This window comes from Zootoca vivipara, chromosome 6 (assembly GCF_963506605.1).
Source record: "Zootoca vivipara chromosome 6, rZooViv1.1, whole genome shotgun sequence".
Lineage (NCBI taxonomy): Eukaryota > Metazoa > Chordata > Lepidosauria > Squamata > Lacertidae > Zootoca > Zootoca vivipara.
In genome coordinates, this window is record NC_083281.1 from 66,538,028 (window position 1) to 66,552,148 (window position 14,121).

The window sequence follows — 14,121 nt, forward strand, 5'->3', positions numbered from 1 at the left end:
TGCGCAGGGCACATACCGACATCCTATCTGTGTGCTTTGAAATGGAGAAGCTTCTCAGCTCTCTAACATGACAAAGAAATCTAAGATGACTTGCCTAGTCCAAAGAAGCCACAGGATATACTGCACCTCTGTCAGTCATCTGTCAAGACAACAGGTTGGATCCAAGCTTCAGGTAGTTGGACTGAGCTCCCATTGAAATCAATGGGACTTGAGCCGTGGCTAACTTAGCCCCATAGAGGTTGATAGGGTTGGCAGGGGCAGAAATTAGGTTCAGTTCACTTGGAAAGGGGAACCTTGCCAACTTTCAAAACAACGTGCAAACTGAAATGCAACCATCCTTTGTAATCTATACTTCTCCAAATTTTGCAATGCAGTTATCCAGCTGAGCAATGCGTACAAAAATGCACGTACTGGGATAAAGTGTGCGTGAAAATGCACATGGCATTGAAAACAGAATTTTTGAAAAATGCATGATCTAACGGGAGACTGATGCCCACTGGGAGCTCAGGAAGAAAAAACGTCATGGTACACCTGCATCAGCACAACCAGATGCGTTCATCTGCCCTAAGAGAGCTTCAGCACATAATTTATATAACGGAATAGCAGTCAGAAAAAATATATACAGTACATCTGCATTTGATTGGAATGTGGTCAGAATCTTGAAGAGCTTCCACCAAGGAGATAAAACGGAAGCCACGGCAGTCATAACATCTTTTTAAAAATTGGACTGCTTCTCGCTGCACTTGTAGAGTGAGTTGGTACGTAATTCAGATCTCCCAAATTTTATCAATCCACTGCTGTTTGGGAAATTTCCAGTTCTGCACATTTAACATGACTTTGCCAAGGAAGATCTGCCTGGAGGAATCTGGGGCCATTAAGTTCAAATGGCAAAGCAACATAGCTCTGGTAGGCGGATAGGAGTCTCCTAAAAACTCTCAGCACCTTTAACTAACTACAGTTCCTAGCATACCCTGGGGTGAAATCTATGACTGTTTAAAGCTCTACAGGGGAAGCTATGGCTGTATCATGCCATTTTAAGGTTTAGTGGAGATGGGGCCTTCGTATAGGAAACACATCCACAGCAATGAGTAATGCGGAGAGGTTAGGCATAGCTCTATGGAAGAGCAGCACTTCTAGGTGCTCAGAGATATCTGTAGAAACAAGTGGCACGCCTTTGGAATTCCACCAGTAGTCAAGATCCACAAGCTATTTTGTTTAAAATACTTGTATGCCATTTTTCAGGGATTTGCACTTCTTAGGCATCTTACAGAAGATAATTAACTCCATAAAACAATCTTTAAAATACCAAGGAGACAATCTAATCACAAAACCTAAAACAACAGGTCTAAAGCCGTTTAAAAGCCAAGTCGAAGCACTTTAAAACATTTTAAAGCCATTCAATTTATTGCTGTTTCAAACAAATACATTTTCAAGGTACACTTAAAAGCTAGGAGGGAGTTCCAAAGATACAGGCACCACTACACAGCCTTCTGTTGAAACTGATTATCTCCTTCAGATAGACTGCAGATTTTTTGGGGGGGGGGGTTTCTATCACCTTGGGACCACGGGAGCAGTTGTACTCACTTAAGCAATTGTCCGGGTTAATCTCACAGGCAAACAGCAAACTGCAAAAGCTTGGCCAGGTGTTAATAAGGGGTTTGCAGAATCAATACAGGACTGGTTGTAGAAACTGCAGCTGTAAATACAAAACCAGCTTCCATTATTTCCTCCAAAAGGTGTCACACACATTAAAGGCTTATTTAAAGAACATTCTTGTCATACACCATTTAATTTCATTGCACGATTTAAACACACACACTCACAGGCATATGCTCGCGTTTCTTCAACCACAACCATGTGCAATATTTTTGCAAAATAGACAAGGCAATGCTAGGGGAGGGGGAGGGGGAGGGGAGAGAAACAACCTGACAACCTGTCAAATCAACATTAAAGCGTTGGAGGGAAATAATTAACAATAACACCATGCTTGAACAAGTGTCGCAAAGATACCACACAGCTAACACATCCATCCTCAGTAGCAGAATCAAGAAGGTAAAGCTGTTAAGTGCTTTCCCTCACTTCTGGTTTGTTTGTTTTTTATAAAAAAACAACCCCAAAGTGGATTGATATTGTTTCTGGTAATCCTCTTTTAGCAGGATTTGGCAGAAATAAATGTGGTTTCCGGCAACTGATATTCAGAAACATTGCTGTCTCTGACTATGTGGGCTGAACACAGTCATCATGGCTAGTGGCCATCCATAGCCTTCTCCCTCCATTAATTTGTCTAATCCTCTTCAAAAGCCATCCAAACTGTGATCATCATTGCTTCCTATGGAAAGAGTTCCATAGTTTAACTCAGTGCTGTCTGAAGAAGTTCTTTCTTTTATCTGTCCTGAATCTTCATTGGATGTCCATGAGTTCTAGTGTTCTAAGAGCAAGGAGGGCCTTCTCTCTATCCTCTTTCTCCATGCCATGAATAATTTTATAAACTTCTACCATGCCACCTTTTGCTCGTCTTTTCTCTAAACTAAAAAGTGCTGAACACAGCAACCTTCACTCACAGGGGAAAGGTTCCTCGTGCTATTTGAGTGAGCCTAAGAGGGCAATATTTACCTGTCTATTCACCCTTGTGAGATAACAACAAGCTCTTGTTCAGGCATCCCCAAACTTCATCCTTCCAGATGTTTTGGACTACAATTCCCATCTTCCCCGACCACTGGTCCTGTTAGCTAGGGATCATGGGAGTTGTAGGCCAAAACATCTGGAGGGCCACAGTTTTGGGGGTGCCTGCTCTTGTTCAACACAGCCACAATGGACACAGATGAACAGTGAGCAGTGGCTTGTGGGGAGAGCCTTTTTCCCTAGCCAAAGGGAAGAGAGCATTTGAGGCTGCCTTTGGGTACTTTCTGGTGGGTGTTTATTGACCAGTCACACTGTTTGCTTTCAAGGAAATTAGTCATGCTGGATATTTAATGGGAGTTCATTTTGATTTCTGTGCAGGGGGTGGGTGGGTTTAGATGTCCTCAGCTACATCCACACCATCATGTAAAGCACATTAAGGGTATTGGGAATTGTAGCTCTTTGAGAGGTAAACTACAGCTCCCATGATTTTTAAATTTTAATTTTAGGGCAGCTGTCTGCTTACATGTATGCTGTGGATGTAGCCATTGTGTGCCAAAGCAAATGTTCGTCCACACTTTCTAGTGGATTTCCCCCACCACTTTCCTTCTCGCAGAAAGTTTGTTCTTTAAGAGAAGTGGGTTCATTGCACAAGACATCCCTTATAAGTGAAAACAGTGGCAAGTCTGGAAGCAGATCATTGCCCAATCTTGCTCAATACTGACTACACTGACTGGCAGCAACTCTGCAGGGTGCCAGGCAGGAGTCTTGCCACAGGCCTGCCTTTCTGCCCAGCCTAGAGCATACCCTCCAACATTCCTCAGATGAAAATGGGGACATTCCCCACACCCCAAACTGACCTACCTCAAACAGACCCCATTTTTGTCTCCGTGCCCCCCCCAGCATTTCCTATCAGTAGTATAGCAAGTGCCACCACCACTTCACCAAGGGACACACACCTTCCACCATCCAGAGAAAATCCCTTAATCCCAATTTTATTTTATTATTTGGTAGATTTACAAAAAGTAAAGCACGCATCATTGATAAATTTTAGAAAGGGGCAAGATTAGATGCAGACACATAAAGCATTAAAAAAAAAAACAAGACTCCTTTTGCTCTGCTTCCCTCCCCCTTTCCTGCTGCAGCAGCCGCAGCCTCTCCTGCTTGCCTACTCTCCAGCAGCCAACACAAACTGTCCAATGGAGGAGCCTGGCAGCAGCGGCCATGGGGAGGCTATGGAGAGGCAACCAGGGGCTTTCTCGCAGCTTCCACTGCCTCTCGGGACAAGCACAGGCTCATCCTCCTCCGTGAGCTCAGTTCCGGCGGCCCTGGCAGGGGAAATAGGGACATTCCGGTATCAAACCAGAAGCTGGGATAACTTTCATAGTTCTGGGACTGTCCCTGGAAAATCGGGACACTTGGAGGGTATGCTACCCTGTTTCTCATATTTTAAGACATACCCATAAAATAAGCCATAGCAGGATTTTTAAGCATTCAAGGAATATAAGCCATACCCCGAAAATAAGACATAGTGATAGGCGCAGCAGCAATGCTGGCCGCGGCAGGAGGAGGAGGAAAAAAATAAGACATCCCTTGAAAATAAGCCATAGTGTGTTTTTTGAGGAAAAAAATAAATATAAGACATGTCTTATAATATGAGAAACACGGTAGAGTGCAGACAACAGGCCACATCCATTTCTCTTAATTTGTTTTACAGTAACCAGGATACTGGAGGGATTTTTTTTTTAAGGGGAGGGGAGAGATCTGGCGAGAAAAAGTGAGTTAGGATCAGAGAGAACAAAGTGAGCGAGGATCAGAGAGAGCAAGGTGATTGCTATGACACTAAGACAATTAATCACTGCCAGAGGTCAAGGGTCACACAGCAGTGCATGCTGGGAAGAGCAGCGGGGATTCTTAGGCACTGAATGAACAGAACTGGGGCTAGGTGGGGTTAGCAGGAATAAACTGCCATGTCAGTGACTGAAGAAGAGATTTCGGGTTCTTGTCACTTAACTACAAGCAAGCCCTTAATAATGAACTGATAGTGCATGGGGGGGGGGGGGGCGCTTAACAATCTTTGTTTGTCAAAAGCACTAAAATTACCATTCATATTCAGTCTTCATACTTTTTTTTTGTAATGAACATCCCAGGCGTCCTGTTTGATTAATAGATCACTGCTTGACTGACAAGAACAAATGTGAGCACGGTGTGATTGTAAACGGTGCAAACATAAATCTGCGCTGCTGCATTGCCAGCAAATAAGCCTCTTCATGAACTAGACCTGAGAAGGAACAACACCCAGCAGACGAACAATTCACCACACCCTCCAACATTTCTCCAATAAAAATAGGAGTGTCCTATTCTATAATAATAATATTTTTATTATTTATACCCCACCCACCTAACTGGGTTGCCCCAGCCACTCTGGGCAGCTTCCAACATATATAAAACTACAAAAAACATTAAACATTTCAAAACTTTCCTATACAGGGCTGCTTTCGGGTGTCTTCTAAAGGTTGCATAGTTACAGTACTTATCTCCTTGGCTTGGGGATCACATAACTCCATACCCTTCAATGTTTCTTTGATAAAAATAGGGGCACCCAGTTCCAAAATTTGTTTAGGAGCAAGGCTGCTGCTGGCTGAGCAGGCCTAAGCCTGGCAGAGGGAAAACAAGCCCTTAAAATAGTCTTTGAGTTGTAGCACCCTTTTTGCTGGCTTAACCTATGACAAGTTGTCAGCACAAGTGACCAAGCTAAACGATCTTAGAATCCCTAAGACCCCGATCTCTGCTCCTGCCGCCAGAACACCCCCTTTTTAGGGTTTACAATCGGCTAGGCTAGGCTCAGGCAGCTGGGTCCTATATCTGAACTGAGGATGGGGAGTTACACCTGCGTAGCCCAGCCGTAACCATAGGTCTCCTGGATCTGCATCCTGACGGAGCTCCCATTCTGTCTAGTTTGGACCCAAGTATTTCTTGGAAAAAAGGAATCTTAAGCATGCCAAGGCCAAGCAAGGCCAAGAGAGTATTAAAAAAAATTCAAGAACGGATTTTGTATATAATGGCCATAGCCAGGACACTTTTCGCCAAAGCATGGAAAGAGCAAAGAGAGCCAAAGAAATTGGAAACAGTTAGGAACTTTTGGGAACAATTGGAAATAATGAATCTAACTGCAGTGATGCAATCTGGCAAACTAATCAAAGAAACAGTGATTAATTGGTTGCCTACAATAACACATATTAAAAGAGAACACAAAGTATGAAATACGGGATTAAACCAACTGCTGCTGTGAGCAAAATAAAAGATTCTGACCTGGCCTGAGGAAGCTCCTACGAATGTCTCTGGATACTGAGGCGAGAATGCAGCAATCATAAGAACATATAAGAACCTGCTGGATCAGGCCAATGGCCCATCTGGTCCAGCATCCTGTTCTCACAGTGGCCAACCACACGCCTGTGGGAAACAGGCAAGCAGGATCCATGCATAAGAGCCTATGGTTCATAGCTGTCAAGTTTTCCCTTTTCTCGCAAGGAAGCCTATTCAGCATAAGGGAATTTCCCTTAAAAAAAGGGAGAACTTGACAGCTATGCTGTGGTTTCCAGCAACTGGTACTCAAAGATACTGTCTCCAAACATGGCTAGCAGCTATTGATAGCCCTCTCCTGCATGAATTTGTCATTTTACAGCCATCCAAGTTGGTGGCCATGGCTGCCTCCTATGGGAGCGAGTTCGATCATTTATCTGCGCACTGCACGGATAAGTACTTTATTTTCTCTGTCCTGAGTCTTCCAACTTGCATCTTCATTGGATGTCCATGAGTTCTAGTGTTCTGAGAGAGAGAAACTTTTCTCTCTCCGCTTTCTCCATGCCGTGCATGGTTTTATACACTTCTATCATGTCACCTCTATCATGGGGGTAAGATGAGGGCTCTGCCACATGGGATGTAGTATATTATGAAGAAAGTGGCAAAGTTCAGCCAGCATCCTCCGCTGAACGCCTGGAACAAGACAGGGGGGTGAGTTTTGGCTTACATCCTATATCCTTACAAAGAAAGTGATTCTTACCCTGCCTGCATCCCCACTGTTTGGCCTGCTCCTGCCTCTTGTTTTCTCCAGTTCATTGATGGCAGAAGTAGAAAGAGAATCGGTGATGCTGCTGCTTTGTAACGGTTGTGTTTCCAGGTGGGCTGGCACAGATCATGTCACTGCGCTCTGAGGATGCTCTAAGGTGCGATGAGGCAGGACGTGCTTTGATGCAACCCAGAAAGGAAAAAACCTCTCTGAAGCCAAGCGCCATTGACAGAAGAAAAAGAGAAGAGGAGAAAAAAGGTGCTGCTTAGTAATACCACAAGACATCTCCCCCTCATCTTACAGTAATGCAAGAAACTGCCTAGTGCCTTATTGAGTCAGGACACTCAGCTCCATATTCTCTACACTGACTGGCAGCAAGGTTTCAGAGAGGGAACATTCACAGTCTTACCTGGAGACCCCAAGGATTGAAGCTGCATGAAAGCAGATGCTCCACCACTGAGCTGATGTCTTTTCTTCAGAGGTGGCTTTAGGGTGGCATGGTCAGTTGGGCTGCATGGGTGCCAGGGCTGCAACAATGATGTAGAATGGAGTGGCAGAGGGCACTGGAATTTACCATCGCACAGGCTGCTGCTGGAATTTGAGAGCCCAAAGTCCACCACTGCTTCCTTAAGTCTTGAGTAGGGCACCAAGGGGCTTATCAAGGGTCTATTTCACAGAGGGTAAATCTATCAGTTGCTACTAACCATGACAGCTATAGTCTACCTTCACTGTGAGAGGAAGCATGCCTCTGAATACCAGGTGATTGTGAAAAGAGAATTCCTGCAACGCTTTTTATGGCTACGATCCTATGAACTCTTAGCTGGGACTTAAGCACTAATAAACTCAGTGCAATGTTCAAAGTGAGGTGAGATGGAATGGGATACCACTTCTCTTCATGTTTAAGCAGAGGTTGGGTGGTTATCTGTCACATATGATCTAGTTGAGATTCCTGCATTGCGGGGTTTAGTCCAGGTGACCCTGAGGGTACTTTCCAACTCTACAATTCTATGGTTCTGTGATCAGCCACAGTGGGTCTAACACCCCCCCCCATCCTTTTCCCTCTTCCACTTGAGGCACTTACTCACTTCTGGGTAAATCTACATAGGATTGCACTAAAAGATCATCAGTTGTAATTCAGTATCCAGTGAAGAATCTCAGAGGCAGCTGTGGCACAATAAAAAAGAAGTTTCAAATCAGTTTTGTAATTAAAATGGGAAGCCTTTGAGAAAAAAATTAAAAAATACATAAAAAGAGGATGTTAAATGAACTGGAAGTTAGGTTGTTGTTTTTGACAAGATTTGGTCTTGCTGTTAAACCCATCCCCCTGTCCCCAAACAGCAGAGTTTCAAGAAGTCTAAACACATGTGGACCATTAAGCCTGTTTGAGAAAGCATGAATCACTTTGGCCAACCCTAGAGACTACCAGGGAACATATTTCGTAATGTTTCTCATTCTACAAACATTCTAAAGGGTCTGACGGCAAAATGGGGCAATATGCTTTGGGGCTTACATCTCTCTCTGCAGACCTGTGTGCCATCTGCCCTGAGAACATGAGTAAATGAATTCAGATGCCCAGCCCCAACTGAAATCAGAGGCTCATTTTTGATACACACACATTCCACACAAAAATCTAGATGTGCCCTCAAAATGTATCTTAGCCTAAGAAAAAACCAAGACACATGGTCACATGTGAAGAGACATCTGGCCATTGATTTACATCCCAGATGAATTTACGGTACAATGTAGCACGCTCCTTCCCAGCAATGTTCTTACCCTTGCAATTGCCTGTAATTGCCCCCCACCCCGTTTTTGTTTTAAAATAACAATACAATTAAAAGAGAGGGGGGAAAAGGCTGAGGAAATAGCTGGTGATTTGCTGAAGGAGATGAAAGGAGGAATTAATCAAGGATGAAGGCTATGGGTGGGGAAGAAATTAAATTTGGTTTTCATTTTAAAATGAACCTACATAATTTACACTCCCTGAAACAAAAGGCAAACCAAAACACAGCTCTCCTTCAGAACAGAATGGAATATAAAACCTGGAATTTGGGCTGCTTTTCTCAACTGCCAAAATCTCTGGGTTAAAGAAAACGGCCTTGGTCCTGTATACCTAAAGGAGCGTCTCCACCCCCACCATTCAGCCCGGACACTGAGATCCAGCACCGGGGGTTCCCTCATTGCGAGAAGTGAGGTTAGAGGGAACCAGACAGAGGGTCTTCTCAGTAGTGGCACCCACCCTGTGGAACGCCCTCCCAGCAGATGTCACGGCAATAAACAACTATTTTACATTTAGAAGACAACTGAAGGCAGCCCTGTTTAGGGAAGTTTTTAATGTTTGATACTGTACTGTTTTTAATATTCGGTTGGATGCCGCCCAGAGTGGCTGGGGAAACCCAGCCAGATGGGCGGGGTATAAATAAATAAATAAAATTATTATTATTATTATTATTATTATTATTATTATTATTATTATTATTATTTGGTGGTATCTGGGTTGTCTTTGTTGGCACCTGGCAAGCCTGATTCCGACCGATGGGTGCCACTCAACATGCAATGGGTGATGAGGGCATATATAGAATTGGCTGCTAATGAGAGCGCAGTTGAAGTGAATTAGAATTGCACCTTGCGGCATTTGCTTTGACAGCAAAGAATCTGTTTCAAAACCACTTTCCCCAAACTTAGGCCAAATTCACACCATCCATTTAGAGCACTATGATACCACTTAAACTATCATGGCTTCCCCCATAAAATTCTGGGAGCAGTGGTTTGTTAAGGTTTCTGATAGTTGTTAGAAGACCCCTATTCCTCACACAGGGCTACAATTTCCAATTGTGAATCAGTCCCTGTGAAGAGGGACTGATTGTTAAACCACTGTGGAAACTGTAGCTCTGGGAGGGAAACAGGGTTCTAACAACAAACAAACAAACAAACAAACAAACAACAACAGTAAACACTTTGGTTGGAGAACTGCATTGCAAAAGTCAGATAACTGCAAATTTTGAAGGATGGCTGTGATTTGGTTCACATATTGTTTTAGAAAGTGCAAAGCTGATACTTTTGGCTTTAAAAGCAAATGGAATCATATTTCTCCCCCCACCCACCCATAGCTGTGCGATCCAAGCATCTTCCTTCCATCTGTTATAAGACCATGCAGCTTATTCAGCGTGGCTAGAGCAAGGTTGGCAGAGGAGGGGTACCTCTTGTTCTTTGCCTTCCAGCTCCTTTTTCATCTTTCTTGTGAATTTAGAAAGCTTCATCCTTTTGAACTCTCTATTTTTTCCAAAGGCCGCCACACAAGTTTAAGGTGTCTTGTTAGTTTTGTCTCTTCTCGAGAAAAGGTTCTCTCTGTAAAACTGTCTGGGCCGGTTTCCCTCCCTTTTGCTCTCAGAAGTAAGTTTGAGGTCCTGATCCTGTCCCTCCTCAGAAGAATCAGGATCAAAAGCGACATGTTGTTCCCCCTTGCTCCCCCTTCCACTTGAGTCCGGACAACACATCACATTGCCACAACACACTGGGCTTTCCTCTTTCATTACCAACGCACCCTGGTGGCGGAATTCCACAGAGCTCCCCTTGGTATTGTCAAGAATTGCGGGAAAGGAATTCATAGCAATGAAAGGAGACTCAGTAGCTCCTCATACTTTGCAGCTCACACAAAAATGCAAGCTTCTGGGCCAAAGAGAAACCCAGATTTTGCTCTCAGAAAAGCATGCATGCATGCATTCATTTTTTTATAAGGTGTTCGAAATGGATTGGCCAAATCAATTCCTCCTCCCCTCCCGCTGCACCTTTATGGAGCTGTTTGCCTTTCCACACTGGCTGTTTGCCACAGAACCCTTGCATGGTGCAAAGGATTCTGGGTACGTTTAGCCACTGGGTTCAAGGCTCAGGCCCATACATGCCTGCTTACCTAGTACCGTAGCAGCAACAGTGGTGGAAGAAGCAGCACCCTGGATCAGCCCTGCACGGCTGGTACTTGCCATTTTAATTTCCACACTGCTCCCAAAAACATCACTCTAGGGGATTTGTGGGAAATTTAAATGGTGGCCCTAAGACCCAACCCCCCTTTTTATTTATTTAAACATTTCTATCCCACCTTTTCACCATGGGAATCAAGGTGGTGTATGCAGTTCTCTCCCCCCCACCCCTTTTATCTTGAAAATAACCCTTTGAGGAAGGGTACTCCAAGAGACAGTGGTTGACCCAAGCTTCATAGCTGAGTGGGGATTTGAACTCTGGTCTCCTAGGTCTTAGTTCAGCACTCTAACCACTATACCACAGAGAGGTCGGGGCTGGGGCCTTGGCAGCTGCTATCATCAATCCGCTAATAAACAAGGATCTACCTGAGAAGCCTCAGGGGTCTCTGGAACACAGCATGAAAGCTGCTTACATAGATCAGTATGTGGACATGGGATTATTTTGCTTTTTGGGGTACTTCTGAACCCAAGCAAGGTTTCCTAAACATGTTCCTGTCCCCTCGCAGAGATACAATTCCCAGAGTGAGTTAACGACCAATCCCTCTTCACAGGGAACTGTAGCTCTGTGAGGGCAATAGGTAAAGGTAAAGGGACCCCTGACCATTAGGCCGAGTCATGACCAACTCTGGGGTTGCGGCACTTATCTCACGTTATTGGCTGAGGGAGACGGCGTACAAAGCCGCTTCTGGCGAACCAGAGCAGTGCACGGTAACGCCGTTTACCTTCCCGCCGGAGCGGTCCCTATTTATCTACTTGCACTTTGACGTGCTTTCGAACTGCTAGGTTGGCAGGAGCTGGGACCTAACAACGGGAGCTCACCCCGTTGCAGGGATTCGAACCGCCGACCTTCTGATCAGCAAGCCCTAGGCTCTGTGGTTTAACTCACAGTGCCACCTGGTCCTGAGGGCAATAGGGGCCTCCTAACAACTAGCAGCAGCCTCAGTTTCCCAGGAATCTTTACCAAGTATGGATGTAATTTCCCCCAGCACTCGATCCCAGAAAACAGAAACAAAACAAGCATCCCAGAACACAGGCTAGTGTGCCGTCTCATTTCTTGACACTCAGATTCTGGTTTCGTTCCGTCACCTGAGCTGTTCTCTTGAAGCTTCGTTGCTGTTAATTGAGCCTTTGTGCCAGCATGTGCCCCAGTGCTGGCGCTGGGATGTCCTGATGCCACAGACGCCACATCTCCATGCAAATGATTATTGGAGGTATCCAGCATGATGCAAACTTTGGCTTTTTTTTCAACATCAGCAAAGGAGATAATTACTGTCATGTGTATGATTTGAAGGGTCTCTCTCTCTCTCTCTCTCTCTCTCTCTCTCTCTGTGTGTGTGTGTGTGTGTGTGTGTGTGTAGGCCTCATGGCTTTCTTGTCAAGTTAGAAGAATTCATTAGAATTTCCAGCTGCCAGTAAAAAGCCTTCCTACATTCTGGGAGGTCCCAGTAATGGGGAAACACACACAAAAGGAAAACAGTTGTGCCAAAAACACATCCAGGCTTGGAAGCCATTTTATTACTCACACAGAATTAACTCTGGCTGGAGATCCTGGGCCTATGTTGATCTGCGTTCCTTCTTGCAGAGAACGGAAATTCCCATGTAAAATGTGTTAGGGATAGGGTTGCCGGACCTCCAGGCTGACCTGAAGCCTCCACGTTTGCCTCGTACCCTCCAGGTGGAAGGCTTGGATTTCCTGGTGGGTGAGAGTACATTGTTTTGTTTTAAAACTAAATTAAGACTATGTGTGTAAGCTTCAGTCCCACAGGATCTGTCTGTGAATTATTACATAGGCTTTCAGTGGGGGGGGGCTGCCTTCCTTTGCTCCCTCCTCTCCCAATTAACCTCCATCTCCAGGGCTCAGTGGTAGCAGAGAAAGCAGAAGAAGAATCAACAGGGGTCGCTCTCAGGTTTCAGTCTTGAAATTTCAAGATCTGGGGTGCTCCTGAGCTGACAACCTTAACTGGGTGAGCACTGCAAACTAGTTCCTGTTCTTGACACATCCACTGCCATCCAGGCTCTTTTCAAATAAGGGCCAAGATGTTTGGCTGGCCTTTCTGTTCTTATGGAACATATGATTATGGGGACAGGAAGTGTGTGGTGTGGTGAGGGGATATAGAGCTGAAATCTTCCCATCACTTCATCACACCTGTACCGGTTTCATAATAGGCATTGCATCAGGTTTATTACTAAGCTTGCAAGTGGGCTGTTTACACTAGATTTGTATCTAATGGCTGCTACTCGTTTGCGGGTGGCTGATGCTGCCATGCCTAGCTGCGTGCCTAGCTGCTCCCCCACACTCAACTTTGGTAAAAAGCCGACTCCTAGAACATCCTTCCAGTTCAGGAACTGTGGAGGGCGAAACACGGAAATGTTTTCCTTAGGAAATGACTAGCGCAGCTGTGCTTGTATTGATTTTAAGCTTGGAAAGTGAGATGTTGGAGAAGTGCTTTCTGGTATACAGTACAGTATAAGAAAGCTGAGATGTTGCAAGTTCAAACTTTTAAATATTATTTAAGCAGGCAAGCCACTGGACCTCATGGAAGCAGATACAGTACCTATCTGGCTTACTCAGTGCCATGGCACAAAGCCTTAATCCTGCCTGATGTACAAGGAGTGTGCCGGGGCTTGCTCTGCTCTGCCAAATAGAATGCTGGACTAGGGTTTGAACACTGGAGGGTGCAAAGAAAGCTCAACAAGGGGTGTGGCCCAGGGACAGGGGGTGTGACTGAAAAGGAAGTATAGCCTGGGAAGAGTCCCTGGAGGGCTACATTTGGTCCCTGGGGCTGAGGTTCCCTACCCCTGTTCTAAGTAAATATCACAGGGCTCCACAGTCTGATGCTCTTACACACATACTAATATAGGTGCTTACCGTATATTCAAGACTCTTCTGGCTTGAGATTATTCTCTTTGTGGTCATCTCCTAGACTACTGCTCAGAGGGTTGGACTAGATGACCCTTGGGGGTGCCTTCCAACTCTGATTCTATGGTTTTATGATTTCCCCCCTCAGGAAAGCCTGTTGTTGGATCCTAAAAAGATACATCTCAATTGTCGAAAGCCAGGGTAAGGAGGTGTGTCTTCAGTATTTGACAAAAGCTATACAACGAAGGTGACAGATGCACCTCTGGAAGGGAGTCCCACTACTTAGGGGCTGCCACAGAGAACCCCCCCCCCTCTCAGGTGGAGCAACTACCAAGAGGGCCCTTTCGCTGATCTTAGCATCCAAGAAGGTTTGTAGTAGGGAATTGTATTGCAGTATTGTAAAGCAACTTAATGTTGTTGTTTTTTAAACACAACAGACTTGCAGTTCAAAAATTACTGAGCCAGATCATTTCTGGAGGTCCCTCAACAGTGCTGAATTCTTCTGAGCCTCCTCCAGCCCTCCTAATCACATGATTCCCCACACCTGATGACTTCAAAAGTAAATAGAAATTAGGGGGAACTAAATTGGGAACACTGGC

The 14,121-nt window shown here is 44.9% G+C and overlaps 1 long non-coding RNA gene across 2 annotated transcripts; it reads right to left on the bottom strand.

Moving 5' to 3' along the window:
- Window positions 1-1,404: 1,404 nt before the first annotated feature.
- LOC118087893 (uncharacterized) lies at window positions 1,405-13,679 on the bottom strand. 2 transcript variants are annotated; one of them, XR_009557844.1, is made up of 6 exons: window positions 13,532-13,679; window positions 12,186-12,355; window positions 7,774-7,852; window positions 7,098-7,215; window positions 6,683-6,897; window positions 1,405-1,696 (listed from the first exon to the last, which is right to left on the bottom strand). It is a non-coding gene; the product is annotated as an uncharacterized LOC118087893 (long non-coding RNA). The 2 variants fall into 2 exon arrangements; XR_009557845.1 differs by lacking the exon at window positions 7,098-7,215.
- Window positions 13,680-14,121: the final 442 nt, after the last annotated feature.